This window comes from Hyperolius riggenbachi, chromosome 9, assembly GCF_040937935.1.
Source record: "Hyperolius riggenbachi isolate aHypRig1 chromosome 9, aHypRig1.pri, whole genome shotgun sequence".
In the NCBI taxonomy this organism is placed as follows: domain Eukaryota; kingdom Metazoa; phylum Chordata; class Amphibia; order Anura; family Hyperoliidae; genus Hyperolius; species Hyperolius riggenbachi.
The window spans coordinates 88,666,638-88,693,152 of NC_090654.1; the positions used below are offsets into that span (position 1 = coordinate 88,666,638).

Below are 26,515 nucleotides of genomic sequence, written 5' to 3' on the forward strand. Positions count from 1 at the left end.
AACTATACCCCCTTGATTAAAAGCATTATAGAACAATTGAATAGATGGCATAGCCTGCCAATTGGGTAAGCAGGTAGGGCTGCACTAATAAAGATGGTCTCCATGGGCAGGCTTCTGTACCCCTTGCAGACAATCCCACTCCTACTCAGGCACAAGGATCTGCAGTTGTTAAATACAGCTTTTGTCAGATTCCTGTGGAAGGGCAAAAAACCAAGAATTGCGTTGGCTAAACTACAATGCCCAAAAGAATTAGGAGGTTTTAACCTTCCAAATGTAAGAGCCTATAACCTGGCAGCCATTATGAGGCATGTCAGGGACTGGCTTAACCAAACAAGTAAGCATTCTAATTATAATTTAGAAGCTGAAATGGCGCTGCCTTGGTCGCTGGTGGGTCTTCTACATGCCAGAATCAAACACTTACCCCTCAGATTAAAAATAAATGCAATGTTCCGTGACACAATAGCGGCCTGGCAGGCGGTGAGACAAATGTTTCGCCTTCCCGGGCAGATTTCCAAATATCTGCCAATTTGGGGTAATCCAAACTACTCCCCAAGCACAGAACAGTCTGGGTTTTCTACCTGGGAACAGAAAGGAATAAAAACTCTAGGACACATGCTCAATATTAGAAGAGGAAGCTGGATCCCCTTTATGGAACTGAGACAAACCTACCATTTACAAAGTAGTGACATTCTCCCCTATCTACAGATGAAGTCCATGGTCCGCTCTTTGGTGCGAGATGTGAAACCAATAGCAGAAGCTACCAGTTTTGATAGATACATACTGTCGGGGGGAGGAGATAAATGCTTATCTGACCTATATAAGGGGCTCCAGATACTAGAGATAAATAAAACAAAAGGACAGATCTTTAAGGCATGGAGCAAGACCCTCCAAGATGAAACTGCAGTCGACAAGATAGCATCAGGATGGAATGCGATCCGTAGTTGTATTATCAGTGAAGTTTGGAGAACGTCTCATCTCCTCTTAATCCATAAAGCGAAATTCGCATTCAATATCAAATATAGACAACCGCCGGAGCACTATAGCCCATATTGCCCAAAATGTAAACTCAAAGAGGCAGACTTACTTCACTGTATATGGTCTTGCACTGCCATTGAAAAATTTTGGGAGAGGGTATTGCTCTATGCCAATCGTTTATGTGGAAAAAAGCTAGTGAAAGACCAATATCTGTGCTTATTTAATTACTTCCCCAAAGAAATTAATGACATCAATCTAAAACCAACGCCCTTATTACATATATTGCTAATGGTAGCCTGAAAAACGATTTTCATGAAATGGTTAGACAAGGATCCGCCCACAGTAACCATGGAGCAGCAAGAACTACACCGCCTCTTCATTTTGGATAAATTAAATACTTTGCATGCTAAAGATAAAAGAACCAAGGCCTTCTTTGGAGTATGGAAAAAGTATATAATCATGCAATTACCATTGGAGGGAAGAATTGCTTTAATGGGGAACTTTAACCACTTGAGGACCACAGTCTTTCTACCCCTTAAAGGGAAGGTTCAGGGAGGGTGGGGAAAAAATAAAAATCAATTTCCACTTACCTGGGGCTTCCTCCAGCCCGTGGCAGGCAGGAGGTGCCCTCGCCGCCGCTCCGCAGGCTCCCGGTGGTCTCCGGTGGCCGACCCGACCTGGCCAGGCCGGCTGCCAGGTCGGGCTCTTCTGCGCTCCAAGTCCTTGTACTTGTGCGTCCCACGCCGGCGCTCTGTCGTCATCGGACGTCCGTCGGGCTGTACTGCGCATGCGCAGTAGTTCTGCGCATGCGCAGTACAGCCCGGCGGACGTCCGATGACGTCAGAGCGCCGGCGTGGGACGCAGAAGTACAAGGACTTGGAGCGCAGAAGAGCCCGACCTGGCAGCCGGCCTGGCCAGGTCGGGTCGGCCACCGGAGACCACCGGGAGCCTGCGGAGCGGCAGCGAGGGCACCTCCTGCCTGCCACGGGCTGGAGGAAGCCCCAGGTAAGTGGAAATTGATTTTTATTTTTTCCCCACCCTCCCTGAACCTTCCCTTTAAGGACCAGGCACTTTTTCCCCATTCAGACCACTGCAGCTTTCACGGTTTATTGCTCGCTCATACAACCTACCACCTAAATGAATTTCGGCTCCTTTTCTTGTCACTAATAAAGCTTTCTTTTGGTGCTATTTGATTGCTCCTGCGATTTTTACTTTTTATTATATTCATCAAAAAAGACATGAATTTTGGCAAAAAAATTATTTTTTTAACTTTCTGTGCTGACATTTTTCAAATAAAGTAAAATTTCTGTATACATGCAGCGCGAAAAATGTGGACAAACATGTTTTTGATTAAAAAAAACCCATTCAGTGTATATTTATTGGTTTGGGTAAAAGTTATAGCGTTTACAAACTATGGTGCAAAAAGTGAATTTTCCCATTTTCAAGCATCTATGACTTTTCTGACCCCCTGTCATGTTTCATGAGGGGCTAGAATTCCAGGATAGTATAAATACCCCCCAAATGACCCCATTTTGGAAAGAAGACATCCCAAAGTATTCACTGAGAGGCATAGTGAGTTCATAGAAGATATTATTTTTTTGTCACAAGTAAGCGGAAAATGACACTTAATGACAAAAAAAAAAAAAAAAAAAAGTTTCCATTTCTGCTAACTTGCGACAAAAAAAAATGAAATCTGCCACGGACTCACCATGCCCCTCTCTGAATACCTTGAAGTGTCTACTTTCCAAAATGGGGTCATTTGTGGGGTGTGTTTACTGTCTTGACATTTTGGGGGGTGCTAAATTGTAAGCACCCCTGTAAAGCCTAAAGGTGCTCATTGGACTTTGGACCCCTTAGCTCAGTTAGGCTGCAAAAAAGTGCCACACATGTGGTATTACCATACTCAGTAGAAGTACTATAATGTGTTTTGGGGTGTATTTTTACACATACCCATGCTGGGTGGGAGAAATATCTCTGTAAATGACAATGTTTTCATTTTTTTTACAACACAATTGTCCATTTACAGAGTTATTTCTCCCACCCAGCATGGGTATGTGTAAAAATACACCACAAAACACATTATACTACTTCTCCTGAGTACGGCGATACCACATGTGTGGCACTTTTTTGCACCCTAACTGCGCTAAAGGGCCCAAAGTCCAATGAGTACCTTTAGGATTTCACAGGTCATTTCGCGACATTTGGTTTCAAGACTACTCCTCATGATTTAGGGCCCCTAAAATGCCAGGGCATTATAGGAACCCCACAAATGACCCCATTTTAGAAAGAAGACACCCCAAGGTATTCCGTTAGGAGTATGGTGAGTTCATAGAAGATTTTATTTTTTGTCACAAGTTAGCGGAACATGACACTTTGTGAAAAAAAACAATTAAAATCAATTTCCGCTAACTTGTGACAAAAAAATAAAAACTTCTATGAACTCACCATACTCCTAACGGAATACCTTTGGGTGTCTTCTTTCTAAAATGGGGTCATTTGTGGGGTTCCTATACTGCCCTGGCATTTTAGGGGCCCTAAACCATGAGGAGTAGTCTGGAAATCAAATTCCGCAAAATGACCTGTGAAATCCTAAAGGTACTCATTGGACTTTGGGCCCTTTAGCGCAGTTAGGGTGCAAAAAAGTGCCACACATGTGGTATCGCCGTACTCGGGAGAAGTAGTACAATGTGTTTTGTGGTGTATTTTTACACATACCCATGCTGGGTGGGAGAAATAACTCTGTAAATGGACAATTGTGTGTAAAAAAATCAAAAGATTGTCATTTACAGAGGTATTTCTCCCACCCAGCATGGGTATGTGTAAAAATACACCCCCAAAAAAATTATACTACTTCTCCCGAGTACGGAAATACCACATGTGTGGCACTTTTTTGCACCCTAACTGCGCTAAAGGGCCCAAAGTCCAATGAGTACCTTTAGGATTTCACAGGTCATTTTTGTTTCAAGACTACTCCTCACGGTTTAGGGCCCCTAAAATGCCAGGGCAGTATAGGAACTCCACTAATGACCCCATTTTACAAAGAAGACACCCCAAGGTATTCCGTTAGGAGTATGGTGAGTTCATAGAAGATTTTATTTTTTGCCACAAGTTAGCGGAAATTGATTTGAATTGTTTTTCTTCACAAAGTGTCATATTCCGCTAACTTGTGACAAAAAATAAAATCTTCTATGAACTCACCATACTCCTAACAGAATACCTTTGGGTGTCTCCTTTCTAGAATGGGGTCATTTGTGGGGTTCCTATACTGCCCTGGCATTTTAGGGGCCCTAAACCGTGAGGAGTAGTCTTGAAACCAAATGTCGCAAAATGACCTGTGAAATCCTAAAGGTACTCATTGGACTTTGGGCCCCTTAGCGCACTTAGGGTGTAAAAAAGTGCCACACATGTGGTACCGCCGTACTCAGGAGAAGTAGTATAATGTGTTTTGTGGTGTATTTTTACACATACCCATGCTGGGTGGTAGAAATATCTCTGTACATGACAATTGTTTGATTTTTTTTACACACAATTGTCCATTTACAGAGAGATTTCTCCCACCCAGCATGGGTATGTGTAAAAATACACCCCAAAACACATTATACTACTTCTCCTGAGTACGGCGATACCACATGTGTGACACTTTTTTTGCAGCTAAGGGGCCCAACGTCCTATTCACAGGTCATTTTGAGGCATTTGTTTTCTAGACTACTCCTCACGGTTTAGGGCCCCTAAAATGCCAGGGCAGTATAGGAACCCCACAAGTGACCCCATTTTATAAAGAAGACACCCCAAGGTATTCCATTAGGTGTATGGCGAGGTCATCGAAGATTTTATTTTTAGTCACAAGTTAGTGAAAAATGACACTTTGTGAAAAAAACCCAATAAAAATCAATTTCCGCTAACTTTTGACAAAAAATAAAATCTTCTATGAACTCGTCATGCACCTAACATAATACCTTGGGGTGTCTTTTTTCTAAAATGGGGTCACTTGTGGGGTTCCTATACCGCCCTGGCATTTTACAGGCCCAAAACCGTGAGTAGTCTGGAAACCAAATGTCTCAAAATGACTGTTCAGGGGTATAAGCATCTGCAAATTTTGATGACAGGTGGTCTATGAGGGGCCAAATTTTGTGGAACCGGTCATAAGCAGGGTGGCCTTTTAGATGACAGGTTGTATTGGGCCTGATCTGATGGATAGGAGTGCTAGGGGGGTGACAGGAGGTGATTGATGGGTGTCTCAGGGGGTGATTAGAGGGGAAAATAGATGCACTCAATGCACTGGGGAGGTGATCGGAAGGGGGGTCTGAGGGGGATCTGAGGGTTTGGCCGAGTGATCAGGAGCCCACACGGGGCAAATTAGGGCCTGATCTGATGGGTAGGTGTGCTAGGGGGTGACAGGTAGTGACAGGAGGTGATTGATGGGTGTCTCAAGGTGTGATTAGTGGGGGGAATAGATCCAAGTAATGCAATGGCGAGGTGATCAGGGCTGGGGTCTGAGGGTGTGGGCGGGTGATTGGGTGCCCTAGGGGCAGATGGGGGTCTAATCTGATGGGTAGCAGTGACAGGGGGTGATTGATGGGTAATTAGTGGGTGTTTAGAGGAGAGAACAGATGCAATGCACTTGGGAGGTGATCTGACTGCGGGTCTGCAGGCGATCGGATGGTGTGGGTGGGTGATCAGATTGCCCGCAAGGGGCAGGTTAGGGGCTGATTGATGGGTGGCAGTGACAGGGGGTGACAGGGGGTGATTGATGGGTGATAGGTGATTGGCAGGTGATTGACAGGTGATCAGTGGGTTATTACAGGGAAGAACAGATGTAATTAATGCACTGGCGAATTGATAAGGGGGGGAGGGGGGTCTGAGGGCAATCTGAGCGTGTGGGCGGGTGATTGGGTGCCCGCAAGGGGCAGATTAGGGTCTGATCTGATAGGTAACAGTGACAGGTGGTGATAGGGGGTGATTGATGGGTAATTAGTGGGTGTTTAGAGGAGAGAATAGATGTAAACAATGGATTTGGGAGGTGATCTGATGTCAGATCTGCGGGCGATCTATTGGTGTGGGTGGGTGATCAGATTGCCCGCAAGGGGCAGGTTAGGGGCTGATTGATGGGTGGCAGTGACAGGGGGTGACAGGGGGTGATTGATGGGTGATAGGTGATTGGCAGGTGATTGACAGGTGATCAGTGGGTTATTACAGGGAAGAACAGATGTAATTAATGCACTGGCGAATTGATAAGGGGGGGTCAGAGGGCAATCTGAGCGTGTTGGCGGGTGATTGGGTGCCCGCAAGGAGCAGATTAGGGTCTGATCTGATAGGTAAAAGTGACAGGTGGTGATAGGGGGTGATTGATGGGTGATTGATGGGTAATTAGTGGGTGTTTAGAGGAGAGAATAGATGTAAACAATGGATTTGGGAGGTGATCTGATGTCGGATCTGCGGGCGATCTATTGGTGTGGGTGGGTGATCAGATTGCCCGCAAGGGGCAGGTTAGGGGCTGATTGTTGGGTGGCAGTGACAGGGGGTGATTGATGGGTGATTGATGGGTGATTGACAGGTGATTGACAGGTTATCAGGGGGGATAGATGCATACAGTACACAGGGGGGGGGGTCTGAGGGGGGTCCTGGGGAGAATCTGAGGGGTGGGGGGGTGATCAGGAGGGGGCAGGGGGGGAGATAAAAAAAAAAGCGTTGACAGATAGTGACAGGGAGTGATTGATGGGTTATTAGGGGGGTGATTGGGTGCAAACAGGGGTCTGGGGGGTGGGCAGGGGGGGGGGTCTGAGGGGTGCTGTGGGCGATCAGTGGGCGGGGGGGGGGGGCAGATCAGTGTGTTTGGGTGCAGACTAGGGTGGCTGCAGCCTGCCCTGGTGGTCCCTCCGACACTGGGACCACCAGGGCAGGAGGCAGCCTGTATAATACACTTTGTATACATTACAAAGTGTATTATACACTTTGTAGCGGCGATCGCGGGGTTAACATCCCGCCGGCGCTTCCGTATGGCCGGCGGGATGTTACGGCGGGTGGGCGGAGCCAGTTGCCGGGGGAAGCGCACGTAATCAATGACGCGATCGCTCCCCCGGCTAAGGAAAAGGACGCACCGCCTTAAGGCGTATTGCGGTCCTTAGGGGATCCACTTTGCCGCCGCCCATGGGCTGTGGGCGGTCGGCAAGTGGTTAAGTTGACCAAATGGTACCTAACGGAGCATATGCATGGCACACTGGGCCCACTTGAGGTAGGATGACCAACTACCCAAACCTATAGATGGACATGGTCCTATACCCATTAGAGTCTGAACAAGAATGGTACAAGGAAACTAATAGCTGAGACATGCAGAGGGGAGGGGGGGGGGGTGAGGGAGGACGAACAAGGGGGTGGGGGGGGGGGACCCATGAGGGAGGGGGAAGGGAGAAAACTAAAATGGAGTTCTGGGATGCCTGATTGAACAACGTGTTGTTATTGACATTTTTGACTGTTATATTATACATAGCTTGGCAACTGTGCTATGAACTGTTACTATACATGTCACAAACGTTAATTATAATTTCAGTGCTGTCTCGGAATTTGATTAATAAAAATATTTTTTTAAAAAAAGCCCACTAGAGGGCGCTCCTGATCAGTGGCGTACCTAGGGCATTTGACACCCGGTGCTAGGTATTGAAAGACACCCCCCTCCACCCATGGTCCACCACCTGCGGCGCGCGAAGCCAGATTTCACCACAAAATACACAATATCGGTAGTTAAACTGACCACAAAATACACAATGACGGTAGTTAAACTGACCACAAAATACACGACGGTAGTTAAACTGACCACAAAATACACAATGACGGTAGTTAAACTGACCACAAAATACACAATGGCGGTAGTTAAACTGACCACAAAATACACAATGACGGTAGTTAAACTGACCACAAAATACACAATGTCGGCAGTTAATCTGACCACAAAATACACAATGTCGGTAGCAGATCTGACCACAAAATACACAATATCGGTAGCAGATTTGAGTGTTGGCAAGCTGATAGCCTGGTGGGTAGGTGGTTAAGGGTGAGCAGCCTGATTGCCTAGTGGGTAGGTGGGCAGCCTGCTGGGTAGCAGTGGTGGGTAGGGGGGCAGCAGTGGTGGGTAGGTGGGCAGCCTGCTGAGTAGCCTGGTGGGTAGGTGGGCAGCAGTGGTGGGTAGGTGGGTAGCATGGTGGGTAGCCTGGTGGGTAGGGGGGCAGCAGTGGTGGGTAGGTGGGCAGCCTGCTGGGTAGCAGTGGTGGGTAGGTGGGCAGCAGTGGTGGGTAGGTGGGCAGCCTGCTGGGTAGCCTGGTGGTTAGGTGGGCAGCCTGCTGGGTAGCAGTGGTGGGTAGGTGGGCAGCAGTGGTGGGTAGGTGGGCAGCCTGCTGGGTAGCCTGGTGGGTAGGTGGGCAGCCTGCTGGGTAGCCTGGTGGGTAGGTGGGCAGCAGTGGTGGGTAGGTGGGCAGCAGTGGTGGGTAGGTGGGCAGCAGTGGTGCATAGGTGGGTAGCAGTGGTGGGTAGGTGGGCAGCCTGCTGGGTAGCCTGGTGGGTAGGTGGGCAGCCTGCTGGGTAGCCTGGTGGGTAGGTGGCCAGCAGTGGTGGGTAGGTGGGCAGCAGTGGTGGGTAGGTGGGCAGCAGCGGTGGGTAGGTGGGCAGCAGCGGTGGGTAGCCTGGTGGGTAGGTGGGCAGCAGTGGTGGGTAGGTGGGCAGCAGTGGTGGGTAGCCTGGTGGGTAGGTGGGCAGCAGTGGTGGGTAGGTGGGCAGCAGTGGTGGATAAGTGGGCAGCAGTGGTGGGTAGGTGGGCAGCAGTGGTGGGTAGGTGGGCAGCAGTGGTGGGTAGCCTGCTGGGTAGCCTGGTGGGTAGGTAGGCAGCAGTGGTGGGTAGATGGGCAGCCTGCTGGGTAGCCTGGTGGGTAGGTGGGCAGCAGTGGTGGGTAGGTGGGCAGCAGTGGTGGGTAGGTGGGCAGCAGTGGTGGGTAGCCTGCTGGGTAGGTGGGCAGCAGTGGTGGGTAGGTGGGCAGCAGTGGTGGGTAGGTGGGCAGCAGCGGTGGGTAGCCTGCTGGGTAGCCTGGTGGGTAGGTGGGCAGCAGTGGTGGGTAGCTGGGCAGCAGCGGTGGGTAGCCTGGTGGGTAGGTGGGCAGCAGTGGTGGGTAGGTGGGCAGCAGCGGTGGGTAGGTGGGCAGCAGTGGTGGGTAGGTGGGCAGCAGCGGTGGGTAGCCTGCTGGGTAGCCTGCTGGGTAGGTGGGCAGCAGTGGTGGGTAGGTGGGCAGCAGCGGTGGGTAGCCTGGTGGGTAGGTGGGCAGCAGTGGTGGGTAGGTGGGCAGCAGTGGTGGGTAGCCTGGTGGGTAGGTGGGCAGCAGCGGTGGGTAGGTGGGCAGCAGCGGTGGGTAGCCTGGTGGGTAGGTGGGCAGCAGCGGTGGGTAGGTGGGCAGCAGCGGTGGGTAGCCTGGTGGGTAGGTGGGCAGCAGTGGTGGGTAGGTGGGCAGCAGCGGTGGGTAGCCTGGTGGGTAGGTGGGCAGCAGTGGTGGGTAGGTGGGCAGCAGCGGTGGGTAGCCTGGTGGGTAGGTGGGCAGCAGCGGTGGGTAGGTGGGCAGCAGCGGTGGGTAGCCTGGTGGGTAGGTGGGCAGCAGCGGTGGGTAGGTGGGCAGCAGCGGTGGGTAGCCTGGTGGGTAGGTGGGCAGCAGTGGTGGGTAGGTGGTGGGCAGCAGCGGTGGGTAGGTGGGCAGCAGCGGTGGGTGGCCGGGCCGGTGCACCTGTAAAAGAAAAAAACCCATTCACTTACCTGCAGATGAAACCTCTCTTCCGAGTCCCATGCAGCCTCCGCAGCTCCTCTTGAATGTCCCGCGCCGTCTCCTGCTGCGTCATCAGTGCAGGGCTACGGGAAGATGGCCACCGAAGCCCGCACTGGAGACAAAAATAGACGGCAAGATGGCGTCGGCGGCCATCTTGCCGTCTATTTTTGTCTCCAGTGCGGGCTTCGGCGGCCATCTTCCCGTAGCCCTGCTCGGGTAAACTGAGGGCGGCTATCAGCCGCCCTGTCAGTGCCCGTTCTGCCCTTGGAGGGGAAGCGCCGAAGGAGGGGACCCAGGTGAGGGAGATGTGGGGGGGTATTTCCCCCCTCCCCGCCGACGCTGCCACCCCTCCTTCAGCGCTGCTTCCCCTCCTGTGTCATCAAGGCTTCTGGGGAGGCCTTGATGACACCCCCCCTGGAGCTGACACCCGGAGCGGAGCGCTCCTGGCCGGCCCATGGTAGGGACGCCACTGCTCCTGATCCGCACTTCAGTAACAAAAAGGGCCGCGATGAGCGGCCCATCTTGTTTTGCTTTCCTCGTCGCCATAGCGACGAGCGGAGTGACATCATGGACGTCAGCCGACGTCCTGACGTCAGCCACCTCCGATCCAGCCCTTAGCGCTGGCCGAAACTGTTTGGTCCGGCTGCGCTGGGCTCGGGTGGCTGGGGGGACCCTCTTTCGCGCTGCGGCGGCGATCAGGTAGCACACGCGGCTGGCAAAGTGCCGGTTGCGTGTGCTCCTTTTTATTTGATTAAAATCAGCCCAGCAGGGCCTGAGTGGCACCCTCCGGCGTCTCTGGACGAGCTCAGCTCGTCCAGAACGCTCAGGAGGTTAAGGGTGATGTTACAGCACAATGGAATAAAGGTGCCACTGCCAGTAATCTTCCTCCTCCTCCCATGTCCACGCAGGCAAGGACAGGATGCTCTAGAGATCTCATGGTGATGTGGGATATGCGGGCATTCTTTAGTCCAACGCCTTGCCTTAGCCCTTCCGGATCCACCCTCCACCAACGCCTGGACCAGCAGGTAGTCGACTACCTGGCCTTAACTGCGGATGTAGACAACAGCTATGAACCCATGGACTACTGGGTGCGCAGGCTTGACCTAAGGCCAGAGCTGTCACAATTTACAATCCAACTTCTGGCTTGCCTGCCTGAAGCGTCCTGTCAGAAAGGACCTTCAGCGCAGCGCAGCTGGAGGCATTGTCAGTAAGAAGAGAAGTCGCCTAGGTCAAAAAAGTGTTCAGTACCCCACCTTTATCAAAATGAATGAGGCATGGATCACGAAAGGGATACTAAGTCACTCCCCACACACAGTTTCTCTGCCTGCACACCGTGTGACTGCCTGCCCCAAGACTAAGTTGGTCCCCACACAGCATCTCTGCCTGCAGGCCGCTTGACTGCCTTCTCCGCCACCACCAACAGGGTCCAGGACTCCAGGTGGATTCCTGAATTTTTAAGGCCGCTGCTACCCGCTAACAAAAAAAGTAATAATTTTTTCTGGTGCGTGTACATGCCTGCCTAATTTTTCTGGCTGCACTGAAGTTGCAACAACAAAAGGCATGTACAAGTGTCAATTCCCCTACATGATCGTTGCCTTGCGTATCACAATGAAGGGGCTTTCGTATCACAATGAAGCAATGACCGGCTATATGAGTGTGTTGGGGGGGCACACCTGACCCAAGATAATAAGGTCGTTGCTTCATTGTGGACAGACCAAATTCGATCAGCTGGACTGTCACTGTTGTTCTGTCATTGAGCTACCTCAGCCCCGCGACCATATGGGCTTGAAAACCACCATCGTCTGCACTCTCGCCATGGTGCGGACCAGTCCAGCACGGCCATCACTACACAAACAGCTGTTTGTGGTGCGTTACACAGTGAGTTTGGTCTGTCAGTGTGAAGCAGTACACTAATTACACTCCCTGATTGATGTATACACACGCAACATGTTTTAAAGCACTTTATGCCTTCAATTTAGCATGCAATGTGATTTCTGCCATTAAAACCCTGCTCTGCGTCAAATCTGTAATTTTACCCGGAACTTTGGGCATGTATAACACTCCGCCATGCCCCACTCCAGGCGTTAGACCCCTTGAAACATCTTTTCCATCACTTTTGTGGCCAGAATTAATGTTTGAAGTTTTGAAAGTTCGCCTGCCCATTGAAGTCTATTACGGTTCGCAAAGGTCGCGCAAACGTAAACTTTTGCGGAAGTTCGCGTTCGAGGTTTGCGAACCTAAAATCGGAGGTTCGAGCCATCTCAACTCCTCTTTAAGTGGTGAGTCAATAAAGATTTTGTTTATAATTAACAGATTGGTGCGTCTTTTTTGTATGTTCTGAGCATATTCATTGTTTGCCAATCAAGGTATATTTACAATTGGGTTAGAGTGACATACTATACATGTTTAGATGGCACTTGTCCAATCTTTGATGTGGCTATAGTGAGCTTTGATCTGTCATATTTTTTTGATAATTGCAATGAAATGCATATTCCTTGATGATATATGAGCCCATGAGCGTACTTGTTTTTTAATATGTCATTATGGAGGACTATGTCACGCTCTATATCCTGTTAGTAGAAGGTGCACTGAATATTGTTAGTTTGACATTGAGCCATGCGGAAAAGCTCTGAGTTTTTGTATGCTACATAAGCAGTGCAGGTGGTCATCAAATTGTAAGGTACACATGTAATTTAATCGTTTGTAGTCACTCCTCAGCACACCATAAAGCTGAGTACACACGTACGATAACGATCGTTCAAAAACGAACGATAACGACAATTGGACCGATAATCGTGCGCTCCAAATTTTCCAACGATCGTTTTTTGGGACGATAACGACCGTTATCGTTCAATCCGACCGATCCAACCCGGCGGATTTTTTCGAAAGATAATCGTTCAATCGTTGCAGTGTGTACAAAGATCGTCCGATAACGCATGTTCTTATTGCCTGTCATAACGTCACTTCCGTTTGCGCACGCATTTTTTAATCGTTCGTCGCTCAGTACTTTATACTTATATCGTTCACGTGTGTACACAATCGTTCATTACGAACGATCTTTTCCGTCTAATTTGAATATCGTGTAAACGTCACGAATCGTTCGTAACGAACGATCTTTATCGGACGTGTATACGAACCTTAAGGCTTCACCCATCCAATTCAGGGGGGAAAGGGGGGGTGATCAAGGTGTTCCTCAAACACCTTGAACCTCAAAAGAGAAAAAAACCTAACAAAAAAACCCTAACTTAGGGCTTATCAAAAGTTTTATTGCTCAAACAATAGGTGCAGTAAAATCATATATAAAATTTTAAAAGCATTTAAACTAGACTGCTGTGGAGTGCTTCAGGTTAACATCATAACACACACACTGACCATCCAGTGACACACCACTGGTACCGCTTTTTGGTCATCTGCGGGATTGCATGTGTGGGACACCCCACGACATGCACTACAAATCCATCCACTGCCTTCACTTAACCAAACTAGTAAACAGTGTTAACCACTACTTCGGCACTTGAGAGAGGGTATTTTCAATCAGCCGCCAATTCCAGACAATACTATTGAAGTATATGTGTCATCCGGGTCAACTGTGCAGGCTTTGGATGGACAGGGCTACCAATTTTGTGATGGAGGGAACACTCCTGCACAGGGGCACCTCTAGCCTTTTTGTCACTCCAGGCAAGAAGACCCGAAGTGCCCCTCCTGAGGGGAATCACGTGCAACACAGATCCACGCAGCTCTGCATTACATATGGTAACGAGCCCTAAGGCCCTGAGCCCACTAACACAGTTGTATCCACTGTGTTGCGGACACAATTAAGTCTTTTGGAGGGACAGTCGTTCTTTGGGAACCCAGTCCCTCTTTCCTCCTCATTTGTCCATCTTGCAGGACTCGTGTACAGACCTGTGTTGTTATATGTATTTTTCTACTGAAAAATGTGTTTAATTGACTCTAAACTTTATTCCTGTCCCTTAAATTGATATAGTTCTTTTTTTTAAATGTTAATATGAAGTAAAATGATCCAGGATCATTGAAATCTTTATAGTGTGCGTGATTAGGGGTGTGTCAGAGGCGTGGTAAGAGGTGTGGCTTAAGTGTCCCTCTTTCTGATCTCAAAAAAATTGAAGGTATGGTAATTGAAGGATAAAAGTACTCAGAATAACATTTTCTAGGTTTGTTACTACTTAAAGGGGCACTACAGCAAAAAACTGTACATTTAAAATATGTGCAAACATACAAATAAGAAGTACATTTTTTCCAGAGTAAAATGAGCCATAAATTACTTTTCTCCTATGTTGCTGTCACTTACATTAGGCAGTAGAAATCTGACAGAAGTGACAGGTTTTGGACTAGTCCATCTCTTTATAGGGGATTCTCAGGGATTTATTTATTTTCAAAAGCACTTAGTGAATGACAGTTGCTCTGTCCAACTGCCAAAAAACTGTGTAGCGAGCAGGGAAGCTGGCCAGCATTATTGTTTAAATCCTTTTTAGGGAATATCTTTATAAAGAATAAAAGCCTTACTGAGAATCCCCTATGAAGAGATGGACTAGTCCAAACCCTGTCACTTCTTTCAGATTTCTACTGCCTACTGTAAGTGACCGCAACATAGGAGAGAAGTCATTTATGGCTCATGTTACTCTGGAAAAAACATACTTATTTGTTTATGTTTGCACATATTTTAAATTTTACAATTTTTCGCCACAGTGCCCCTTTAAGCCCTGTGATTCCCAGCCTCACTAACAGCTCTCTGATTCCAAGAGGCTGGTATTTGGCATCTGTTTAGAGGACATGATGCTGCAAGATCTTCTGTGTTATGATATAAAGCACAGTATAGGTTGCAGTATGGAGGTGAACAATGAGTCATTCTACATATAAACAGGAAATGATCTGGGGGGAAGGGAGTTGATTAGACTCTATTCCAGCAAGGTGAAGCAACACTCTTACCACACAGAAGAAAATGAATCCGGCAGACACACGCTTTAACTTTTTCCGCAACAATTTTCACACGATCGGGACTTTGCCTCTTTTTGTATTGCTGCTCCTTGTACAAGCTCTCCTGACAAGGAATGCTGTGTGTACATATGAGTTGGTGATAAATAGAGTGCATGGAACGTCTTTCTTAGTTCTGCCACTCATCCTTCTTTTCATTCTCAGTTTGATGATGAGGACAAGAAGATCAGCTGGTTTGCTGGCCACAGACAACTGTTCCTTCCGCCATGTCTTGTACATAACGATACAGGCTGGGAAGGCTCCGCTGATCTGGTTCCTGCTTAGTCTGATTGACGGACGCTATGTTACCTGCATGGCGAGGGAGAGTTATAGCACCGAATTACTGGCAAGGATCCAGGTGAGGGATATGAAAAATAGTGTAATAACTGAGTGCAAAGCTGTAGGCTACCCGCCCAGCGAGAACTAAATTAAAGCAGACCTGAACTCAGAACTTCCTCTCTGCTCTAAAAGATAAGCAACAGCATAACAAACTTTAGAGCAAAACAGTTCTTTGTTACAGCTGATACCAATCCTGCAATAAATCTGCAGTGTGTCTACTTCCTGCTTTCATGGAATCAGACATAGTGTTAACATCCTTTGTTTACAAGTTTGCTGCTCTCCCGAGGCAGCCAGCTGATATATCAAATTACAATTGTGATTAGTCACAGATGAGGTGGGATTAGACAGGCTAAACTCTCTGAATACGTACAGGGTGCATTTCTCTATGCTTTCCTTCTGTCCTGTGCAAGAGTTCAGGTCCACTTTAAATAAATCTTGTGTTAAAAAATTAGAAATGTCCTCAGATCAGTGCTACACATTGCTTGGATAAATGTCACGCATTACTTCAACATTTTTTCTGGGAGCTTGGCCCTAACACTACATTAGAGCGTAAAATTGGCCAATCAAGATTGGATGTGTTCACCCGGATCCGAGGTAAACTTTTACACATTGCATAATTGTGTTCCTTTCCTATTGTTATTGGGCATTCCTCTCAAGCCAAATACTTTTTTGTTTTTGTTTTAATGCTCTAATTCCCTATAAACTAAATAAACCACTCCCACAGGTTTTCAGAGAGCCAAGGCAGTAGCAAGGGCTCATGGGAGCTCAGTCTGGGCAGGAGGAGGGGGAGGTGTTACTAGCCATTGATTTCAGAGGCAGAGCGTAGGAAGGAGGAGGAGAGGGGATTAAGGCCCATACACACGTCGGATTTTTCAGAATGAAGGGTCGTTTGAACGTCCCGTCATTCAGTCGTCCGCACGCCAAATCGGGCGTGTGTGCAGTCCGTCGTTCGGGTGACAAGACTGATTTTGAGCGATCCGCCAGCCACCATATCACTCTCACTTCAGTTACCCTTTAAGGCTCGTTCCACTTACAATTACAAAACACTAAGGAATTGCTATTTTTCAATGCATTTTTCAGCTATTTTGTTTTGGTATTTAGTTTGGGGACTGAGAAACGCACCCAAAATGCTGTATGTAACCTTATAGTCAGCAGCATAGTGGCATAGTGGTTTGCACTCCTGCCTTGCAGCACTGGGTCCTCAGCTCGAATCCCAGCCAAGGCACTGCATGGAGTTTATATATGTTCTGGTAGTGTCTGTGTGGGTTTCCTCCAGGCACTCTGGTTTCCTCCCACATCCCAAAAACATACAGATAAGTTAATCGGCTTCTGCCTAGGGCTGGCCCTAGACTACGATACATACACCACACTGTAATACATATGGTACATATGACTATGGTAGGGAATAGATTGTCACACAATTTTGTGACAACTTTGGTGATGAATAGCAAAGCAAAATACATGCTAATGTCAGCAAAATTGCTCCATATGTTTAGAAGAATAGTGGGTACAAGACAAAAAAATAATTTTGAGAAAATCGATTTTAAATGGCAAAGAAAAAATGTTTTTAAACTTAGAAAAATGACAGTTTCAAAACCATATTTCATTTGCATTATTAAATCGATTTTCTCAAAAACTATAAGGTCTTTTCAATTTTTTTTTTTTACATACCCTTTATTCTCCTTAGCATATGTAACAATTTTGGCAGCAATAGCATGTAGGGGGACTTTGCTTATAACCGCTAAATTCGGCACAAAATTACGGTAAGTGCAAATTACACAAACTATGATGCCAAATTGCAAATGATTACAATTACATACAAAATTAATTACGATTTTCCCTGAAATTTCACATTACGATTACGTTGCGTAATTGCGAATTACGATGTGTAATTACGCATAGGCGTCATTTCTGCTCATCACTAAAAGGCATTTGTGACTTTGCAATGTGTGTTTTTTGGGCGGTTGTGCTTAGCGATTTTATTTGAGCAATGAGAAATGTACTGCGATTGCTTCAAAATGCTGCATGCAGCGTGTTTGCAAGTTTATAGAAATCGCAATGCTGCAGTGAGAATACTGATTGCCAGTGATCAGCAAAGTGCTGGAAAAGCGCTCCAGTGTGAACCAGCCCTAACTGGAGGGATGGTCAATGAGATGCAAATAATTCATAGTTTCTAAAGTATTATGCAAATGTATGTAAATGTATGCAGCTTGCAAATGGTACATGATTGTCATTTTGCAATAACAAACAATGCATAATGTTTTGCATTGTACATCTATACTATCCACAATCAAGGATTTCTGAAAAGGCCACAAAGGCCCAGGCCTTGGGCGGCAGCAGCCTAAGGGGGCACCTGAACATGGAAGAGATGCTACAGATGAACCCAGAGGCTGAAAATGGAGAGCTGTTGCCCAGGGAAACTGTTCATGAAAGAGAGGGAATACAGTACATGGATGATGCAAATGCAAAGGCACGGGAGGGCCACTGCTGCATATAAAAGGCAAGCCGCAACAGGCTTGGCCTAGGGGCACAAAGCGTATCAATCCAGCCTACACTCGTGTCTCCCAGTGCATGTGCTAATCTGTGGTCATATAAGTGACACTCTCACATTCAGAGAGGGTTACCATATTGACGCCACCTCACTTTTCAGGTGGGTCTCAGTCAGGTTTAACACTGTGTCTCACCATGATCATCAGTGATTCACATCAAAACACCTCGCTTTTCAATAAAAGCTGTTCAATCCTCTATAAAAACATAACCATAAAAAATCAGCACATAGCACGCCTGGCAAACCGGATACAGACCCGCTTCTGTGCCAATGAACTACTTACAAACTCTCAGAAAAAGATTGGCATATCACAGACGGTTTCTCCTAGGGCCCTATTTGCAGAACGGCGTCCCACTCTCTCTATCGCCTCGCACTCTCGTGGGTACCTCCTGCATTCCACTGCCTACTTCCTTCCTTTGTGCGTGACGTAATTATGTCACGTGTACTGGCTCCGCCCCATGTATTTGGCCATCCAACCTGACTTATCAGGGGCTAGCGTGCTAGTATGTTGACCTCTTTTAACTGGTTCCTCCCTTCAGATCATGTTCCTCCCACTTATAATTTGGGCACTGCCCAATGAGATACCTCTGTGACATCCTAGAAAAAAACAACAATTCGAACTTATTCCACTGCGCTCAGCTAGGTAGTGTCACCAAAAGTACTTGTTAAGCCACCAATGAGTGCAGCTCCTGGTTTACTCCGGGACAGTGGTAAACAATGCTGATAAAAACAGAAAAAAGAAAAAGGAGAGGAGCGCTCTCCGGTGCATTAACTTTTTTAATTTTGCTTCTCGCACAAAGGTAAAAAAATAAAACTCACAATGTTCAACTTAGATTAAAACTCATCACAATGTAATGTATCACCGTGTCCTTGATGTTAAATCACCGATCTGGCTGCCTCCACACTATGGCCAGTAGTAATGGTAATCCAATGGATCAGATCACGCCAGCGGGATGTGGTACACAGGAATTTGCGGCAGCTGCCTTGCGCCTAGGACGTCATGACGCGTTTCGGCGTTCCACGCCTTCGTCAGATGACGTCATGGCGCAGAAAGGCAAGTTTAAAGGGCGTATCGTTGCTTAGCAACGTTACGGGTGCACCGAAGGTGGCCGAGTGGGACCAATATTAGTGTGCGCTTATCATGCAGATGAAAGGGCGCATAAGACGCCCTGGGTTGCGTGGCAACAGGAATATGCAAGCCGGGGCGGTGCGCTCCTATATCTGGATAAGGTCCAGCGATGGTGGGCAAATTATAAATAAGCAAGTACATATATCGCATAAGTAAATACATTAGTGTGCGCATAACTACATCAATATAAGTAGTGGGCGGGCAAAGTCAAACATATTAATGCATGCTCTTAAAAGGCAGAAAGGGCGTAACAATCGGCAGGTTGCTAAGCAACCTAAAATACAACTTTAAAAAGTGAAGAAGGCGTAGCTAAAAAAACATATCGTTGCTTAGCAACGTTGCGGGCTCACCTATGGTGGCTGGGTGGAACCAATATTAGTATGCGGCGGTTGGGAGGGTGCTTGAGAGGCCTAGGGTAGCGTCGTAATCGCAGTAAACACGCCAAGGCGGTGCGTTCCTATAACTGGATGAATTCCGGCGATGGTGGGCGGGCTATGGCTAATGCAATATTGTGCGCGTAACTGCACCGTTGGAGGTGATGGGCAGGCATAAGCAAATATATTAGTGCATGCTCTTAAAGGAACAGAAAGGACGTAATGATCATATGGTTGCTAAGCAACCTAAAATACAACTTTAAAGAGCGATATGCTCCCATGTGCGGTTACGAAGCGTATGCTCCAAGAGGCTAAAGATGGAGAATTGGAATTTAAAAGTTAAAAGTGGGATCATTTGCGGAAGAATCAGAGGCAGCAACCTTTGCGTGCCTCTGGCTCACCATGGTGGAATGGGAGAAATAAGTGGGGGACTCTCAACTATATCTGTTACATGCCGTGTATAACAAATTTTACATATATAGAATGACAATAACAATATACATAGTAGATCCTTGTATACAAGGAAGCAAATAAATAAGCAAATAAAAATTCATGTAAAGGTAGGAGGTAGAAGTAGATAGCCGAGTTCATGAGAAATATCTGAACCATACATACCGTACATCAATATAATCTCATATTAAAAGTGACAAAACAATTAATGGCTCCATCAAACTCACTATCACGATTACTTATAGATAAAATGTCATTCCATATCATATAAATATATTTGTGTGTACATACATACAGGGGTTCATGCTCACACATGCCTATGCAGCTACGTAATAAAAGGCTGCACGCTAACTGGGGCTTTTGCCATTGAGTGTATATATAGAAGCCATATGAACCTTGTGTATACCACAATCATTCCCTATCCATATACTTATACACTTAAAAAATAGAAGGGTGGTGAATTAGATATAAGTTGCTACTTCTAAACCTTCATTTAATCCCACTGGAGTTAGAGAATTCAATCTAAAAATCCAATATGACTCTCTTTCACATAGTTTTTTGTAACGCAGGCCTTTGTTGGGGTCTTTTGCAACAACTTCTACTCCCATGATCTTCAAATTATCAGGCCGCCCCCCGTGGGTTTCCATAAAGTGCCTTGGAACAGAATGTTTTATGCATCCGCCCTGTATGTCTCACTTATCAAGAAAGGTTAGATAAACTGGGTTTATTTCGTCTAGAGAAAAGACGCCTTAGAGGGGATCTAATTAACATGTATAAATACATCAGAGGGCAATATAATAGCTTGACGGATGAGCTTTTTGTCCCTAGGCCTTCTCAAAGGACTAGAGGACATGATCTGCGCATGGAGGAAAAACGTTTTAGCCATTTATTTAGGAAAGGGTTCTTTACAGTAAGAGTGATTAAGATGTGGAATGCATTGCCACAGGAAGTCGTTATGGCAAACTCTATACCTGAATTTAAAAAGTAACTGTCAGGCTGCAGAAGCTAATTTAAACCTCTATTCTCCTGTGTTAAACAGTTTAGAAGGAAGCCAAAAAGGCATTAGTGAAGATAAAAATCACTCTTACCTTTGATGTGTGCTTATCAGAAAAGCTGTTAGACCCAAGCAGGACGCAAGCCGCATACTATACTGCAAAGCATTCTGGGGCCCTCCCCTCGGCTGCTAATGAGACGTTACAGCAGCTTGTAATCAGTCCAGCGCGTAGCACTGATAAATCTCCGGGCAGAGTACACTGCAGGAGTCAGCTATTGTTCCTAGCCACATGGCTCATTAATATTCACTGCACACTGTGTTATTCAGTACGAGCTTTTCTGTGATCAGGAAGCAGGCAGGACATGACGACACATTTGACAGAAAAACATGGAGCCTGCCATGAGCTGTCAGGAGCATCTATCTCTGCATATACTATATACAAATTCTGTGAAATCCAAACGTGGACAGTGAAATGCATATGTAATGTAAGTACAGCCAATCTTTAGCTACTGATATATGTGTTTATTTTCTCTGAGACCTTATACCTAACAGCTCCTCTTTAAAGGGGGCTTAGATGCTTTCCTTGCGTTGAAAGACATCCATGGCTACAATTACTAGGTAATGCCTAATGATTTTATCTGATTGCCATCTGGAGTCGGGAAGAAATTTTTCCCTTTTGGGGCTAATTGGACCATGCCTTGTAAGGGTTTCTTCGCCTTCCTCTGGATCAACAGGGATATGTGAGGGAGCAGGCTGGTGTTGTACTTTATACTGGTTGAACTCGATGGACGTATGTCTTTTTTCAACCAAAATAACTATGTAACTATGTAACTATGTAAGCAAAATTAAAAAAAGTTAATGCACCGGAGAGCGCTCCTCTCCTTTTTCTCTTTTCTCTGTGACATCCTGTACACTTTACTGCATGTATAACCATTCAATGCATTATTATCCTATATAAAGTCCTTTTTCCCTAAAGAAATATTGTTAACCCTCTGTCCTTCTTTCTTCCTCATTTGTCTCTCAGGCAGTGTTGAGACTAAATTTTAAATAATTTTACGTAATTACTAACGGAAATTTTGCCACTATGATGCGAATTTGGAATTTTATAATTGCCAGACATACCGTAGTTCGAAATTCCGTGAGCGTAGTTTCCGTTGCATAATCTCATCATGTTTTTTCGCAAATTCGTGTTTAACCACTTGAGGACCGCCCCCCAGTCGATGGGCGGCAGCAAAGTCCGGGCCTAAACGACCGCAATACGGCCACGGGGCGGCTGCGGGCGTGGTAATGCGGCGATCGCGTCATTCGTGACGCGATCAGCCGCCAGCGACTGGCTCCGCCCCCTCACGCTGTAACCCGCCAGCCGTTCGGAAGCGCCGGCGGGTTACTAGCACCCGGATCACCGCATGTAAAGAGTATAATAGGCTTTGTAATGTACACAAAGCCTATTATACTGGCTGCCTCCTGCCCTGGTGGTCCCAGTGTCCGAGGGACCACCAGGGCAGGCTGCAGCCACCCTAGTCTGCACCAAGCACACTGATTTCTCCCCCCCCTGCCCCCTGATCGCCCACAGCACCCCTCAGACCCTCCCCTGCCCACCCCCCAGACCACTGTTTGCACCCAATCACCCCCCTAATCACCCATCAATCACTCCCTGTCACTATCTGTGAACGCTATTATTTTTTTAACCCTAAACTGCCCCCTGCTCCCTCCTGATCACCCCCCACCCCTCAGATTCTCCCCAGACCCCCCCCCCAGACCCCCCCTCCTGTGTACTGTATGCATCTATCCCCCCTGATCACCTGTCAATCACCCGTCAATCACCCGTCAATCACCCCCTGTCACTGCCACCCATCAATCAGCCCCTAACCTGCCCCTTGCGGATAATCTGATCACCCACCCACACCAATAGATCGCCCGCAGATCCGACATCAGATCACCTCCCAAGTGCAGTGCTTACATCTGTTCTCTACCCTAAACACCCACTAATTACCCATCAATCACCCATCAATCACCCCCTATCACCACCTGTCACTGTTACCCATCAGATTAGACCCTAATCTGCCCCTTGCGGGCACCCAATCACCCGCCCACACGCTCAGATTGCCCTCAGACACCCCCGTATCAATTTGCCAGTGCATTAGTTACATCTGTTCTTCCCTGTAATAACCCACTGATCACCTGTCAATCACCTATCAATCACCCATCAATCACCCCCTGTCACTGCCACCCATCAATCACCCCCTGTCACTGCCACCCATCAATCAGCCCCTAACCTGCCCCTTGCGGGCAATCTGATCACCCACCCACACCAATAGATCGCCCGCAGATCCGACATCAGATCACCTCCCAAGTGCAGTGTTTACATCTGTTCTCTCCTCTAAACACCCACTAATTACCCATCAATCACCCATCAATCACCCCTATCACCACCTGTCACTGTTACCCATCAGATTAGACCCTAATCTGCCCCTAGGGCACCCAATCACCCGCCCACACGCTCAGATTGCCCTCAGACCCCAGCCCTGATCACCTCGCTAGTGCATTGCTTGCATCTATTTCCCCCCTCTAATCACACCTTGAGACACCCATCAATCACCTCCTGTCATCACCTGTCACCCCCTAGCACACCTACCCATCAGATCAGGCCCTAATTTGCCCCGTGTGGGGTTCCTGATTACTCGTCCAAACCCTCAGATCCCCTTCAGACCCCCTTCCGATCACCTCCCCAGTGCATTGATTGCATCTATTTTCTCCTCTAACCACCCCCTGAGACACCCATCAATCACCTCCTGTCACCCCCCTAGCACTCCTATCCATCAGATCAGGCCCAATACAACCTGTCATCTAAGAGGCCACCCTGCTTATGACCGGTTCCACAAAATTTGCCCCCTCATAGACCACCTGTCATCAAAATTTGCAGATGCTTATACCCCTGAACAGTCATTTTGAGACATTTGGTTTCCAGACTACTCACGGTTTTGGGCCCGTAAAATGCCAGGGCGGTATAGGAACCCCACAAGTGAGCCCATTTTAGAAAAAAAGACACCCCAAGGTATTCTGTTAGGTGTATGACGAGTTCATAGAAGATTTTAATTTTTGTCAAAAGTTAGCGGAAATTGGATTTTTATTGTTTTTTTCACAAAGTGTCATTTTTCACTAACTTGTGACAAAAAATAAAATCTTCTATGAACTCACCATACTCCTAACGGAATACCTTGGGGTGTCTTCTTTCTAAAATGGGGTCACTTGTGGGGTTCCTATACTGCCCTGGCATTTTAGGGGCCCTAAACCGTGAAGAGTAGTCTAGAAAACAAATGCCTCAAAATGACCTGTGAATAGGACGTTGGGCCCCTTAGCGCACCTAGGCTGCAAAAAAGTGTCACATATGTGGTATCGCCGTACTCAGGAGAAGTAGTATAATGTGTTTTCGGGTGTATTTTTACACATACCCATGCTGGGTGGGAGAAATCTCTCTGTAAATGGACAATTGTGTGAAAAAAAAATAAAAAATGTGTCATTTACAGAGATATTTCTCCCACCCAGCATGGTTATATGTAAAAATACACCACAAATCACATTATACTACTTCTCCCGAGTACGGCGATACCACATGTGTGGCACTTTTTTGCAGCCTAACTGTGCTAAGGGGCCCAAAGTCCAATGAGTACCTTTAGGATTTCACAGGTCATTTTGAGACATTTGCGTTCAAGACTACTCCTCGCGGTTTAGGGCCCCTAAAATGCCAGGGCAGTATAGGAACCCCACAAGTGACCCCATTTTAGAAAGAAGACACCCCAAGGTATTCTGTTAGGTGTATGATGAGTTCATAGAAGATTTTATTTTTTGTCACAAGTTAGCGGAAATTGAGATGTATTGTTTTTTTTTTTTCACAAAGTGTCATTTTCCGCTAACTTGTGACAAAAAAAAATCTTCTATGAACTCATCATACTCCTACTCAAGACTACTCCTCACGGTTTAGGGCCCCTAAAATGCCAGGGTAGTATAGGAACCCCACAAATGACCCCAAAGGTATTCAGTTAGGAATATGGTGAGTTCATAGAAGATTTTATTTTTTGTCACAAGTTAGCGGAAAATGACACTTTGTGAAAAAAAAAAAAAACAATTAAAATCAATTTCCGCTAACTTGTGACAAAAAAATAAAATTTTCTATGAACTCACCATACTCCTAACGGAATACCTTGGGGTGTCTTCTTTCTAAAATTGGGTCATTTGTGGGGTTCCTATACTGCCCTGGCATTTTAGGGGCCCTAAACCGTGAGGAGTAGTCTTGAAACCAAATGTCGCAAAATGACCTGTGAAATCCTAAAGGTACTCATTGGACTTTGGGCCCCTTAGCGCAGTTAGGGTGCAAAAAAGTGCCACACATGTGGTATCGCCGTACTCAGGAAAAGTAGTATAATGTGTTTTGGGGTGTATTTTTACACATACCCATGCTGAGTGGGAGAAATATCTCTGTAAATAGACAATTGTGTGTAAAAAAAAAAAAATTGTCATTTTTCGGAGATATTTCTCCCACCCAGCATGGGTATGTGTAAAAATACACCCGAAAACACATTATACTACTTCTCCTGAGTACGGCAATACCACATGTGTGCCGCTTTTTTGCAGCCTAACTGCGCTAAGGGGCCCAAAGTCCAATGAGCATCTTTAGGCTTTACAGGGTTGCTTACAATTTTGCACCCCCCAAAATGCCAGGACAGTGAACACACCCCACAAATGACTCCATTTTGGAAAGTAGACACTTCAAGGTATTCAGAGAGGGCTATGGTGAGTCCGTGGCAAATTTCATTTTTTTTTTGTCGCAAGTTAGAAGAAATGGAAACTTTTTTTTTTTTTGTCACAAAGTGTCATTTTCCGCTAACTTGTGACAAAAAATAAAATCTTCTATGAACTCACCATGCCTCTCAGTGAATACTTTGGGATGTCTTCTTTCCAAAATGGGGTCATTTGGGGGGCATTTATACTATCCTGGAATTTTAGCACCTCATGAAACATGACAGGTGGGCAGAAAAGTCGGAAATGCTTCAAAATGGGAAAATTCACTTTTGGCACCATAGTTTGTAAACGCTATAACTTTTACCCAATCCAATAAATATACACTGAATGTTTTTTTTTTATTAAAGACATATAGCAGAATAACTTTCGCGCTCAAATGTATAGGAAATTTTACTTTATTTGAAAAATGTCAGCACAGAAAGTTAAAAAAGTAATTTTTTTGACAAAATTCATGACTTTTTTGATGAATATAATAAAAACTAAAACTCGCAGCAGCAATCAAATAGCACCAAAAGAAAGCTGTATTAGTGACAAGAAAAGGAGGGAAAATTGATTTAGGTGGTAGGTTGTATGAGCGAGCAATAAACCGTGAAAGCTGCAGTGGTCTGAATGGAGAAAAAGGCTCTGGTCCTTAAGGGGCGAAAAGACTGTGGTCCTTAAAGGGGAAATGAAGAGAGAGGTATATGGAGGCTGTCATGTTTATTTCCTTTTAATCAATACCAGTTACCTGGCGGCCCTGCTGGTCTATTTCTCTGCAGTAGTATCTGATTAAAAACCAGAAACAAGCATGCAGCTAGTCTTGTCAGATCAGACTTATAAGTCTGAACCACTGAAACACCTGATCTGCTGCATGCTTGTTCAGGGGCTATGGCTAATAGTATTAGCGGCAGAGGATCAGCAGGGCTGCCAGGCAACTGGTATTGTCTAAACGGAAATAAACATGACAGCCTCCATATACCTCTCTCTTCAGTTCCCCTTTAAGTGGTTAACGTGAAACTTCATAATTTCATGTTTGCTATAGAAACAAAGTTATTTTAATTACAAATATGGACGTAATTTTGTTTCTAATAGTAATTATGCAAATTTAAGTAATTACTAAACTCTGCAAAGTCACTCATT

At 46.3% G+C, this 26,515-nt stretch overlaps 1 long non-coding RNA gene across 1 annotated transcript in view; it reads left to right on the forward strand.

Moving 5' to 3' along the window:
• Positions 1–14,680: 14,680 nt before the first annotated feature.
• LOC137532546 (uncharacterized) overlaps positions 14,681–26,515 on the forward strand; it is a 28,747-nt gene continuing 16,912 nt past the window's right edge. Inside the window, exon 1 of the long non-coding RNA XR_011023953.1 lies at positions 14,681–15,120. This is a non-coding gene — a long non-coding RNA (uncharacterized lncRNA). The remainder of the gene's footprint in view (positions 15,121–26,515) is intronic.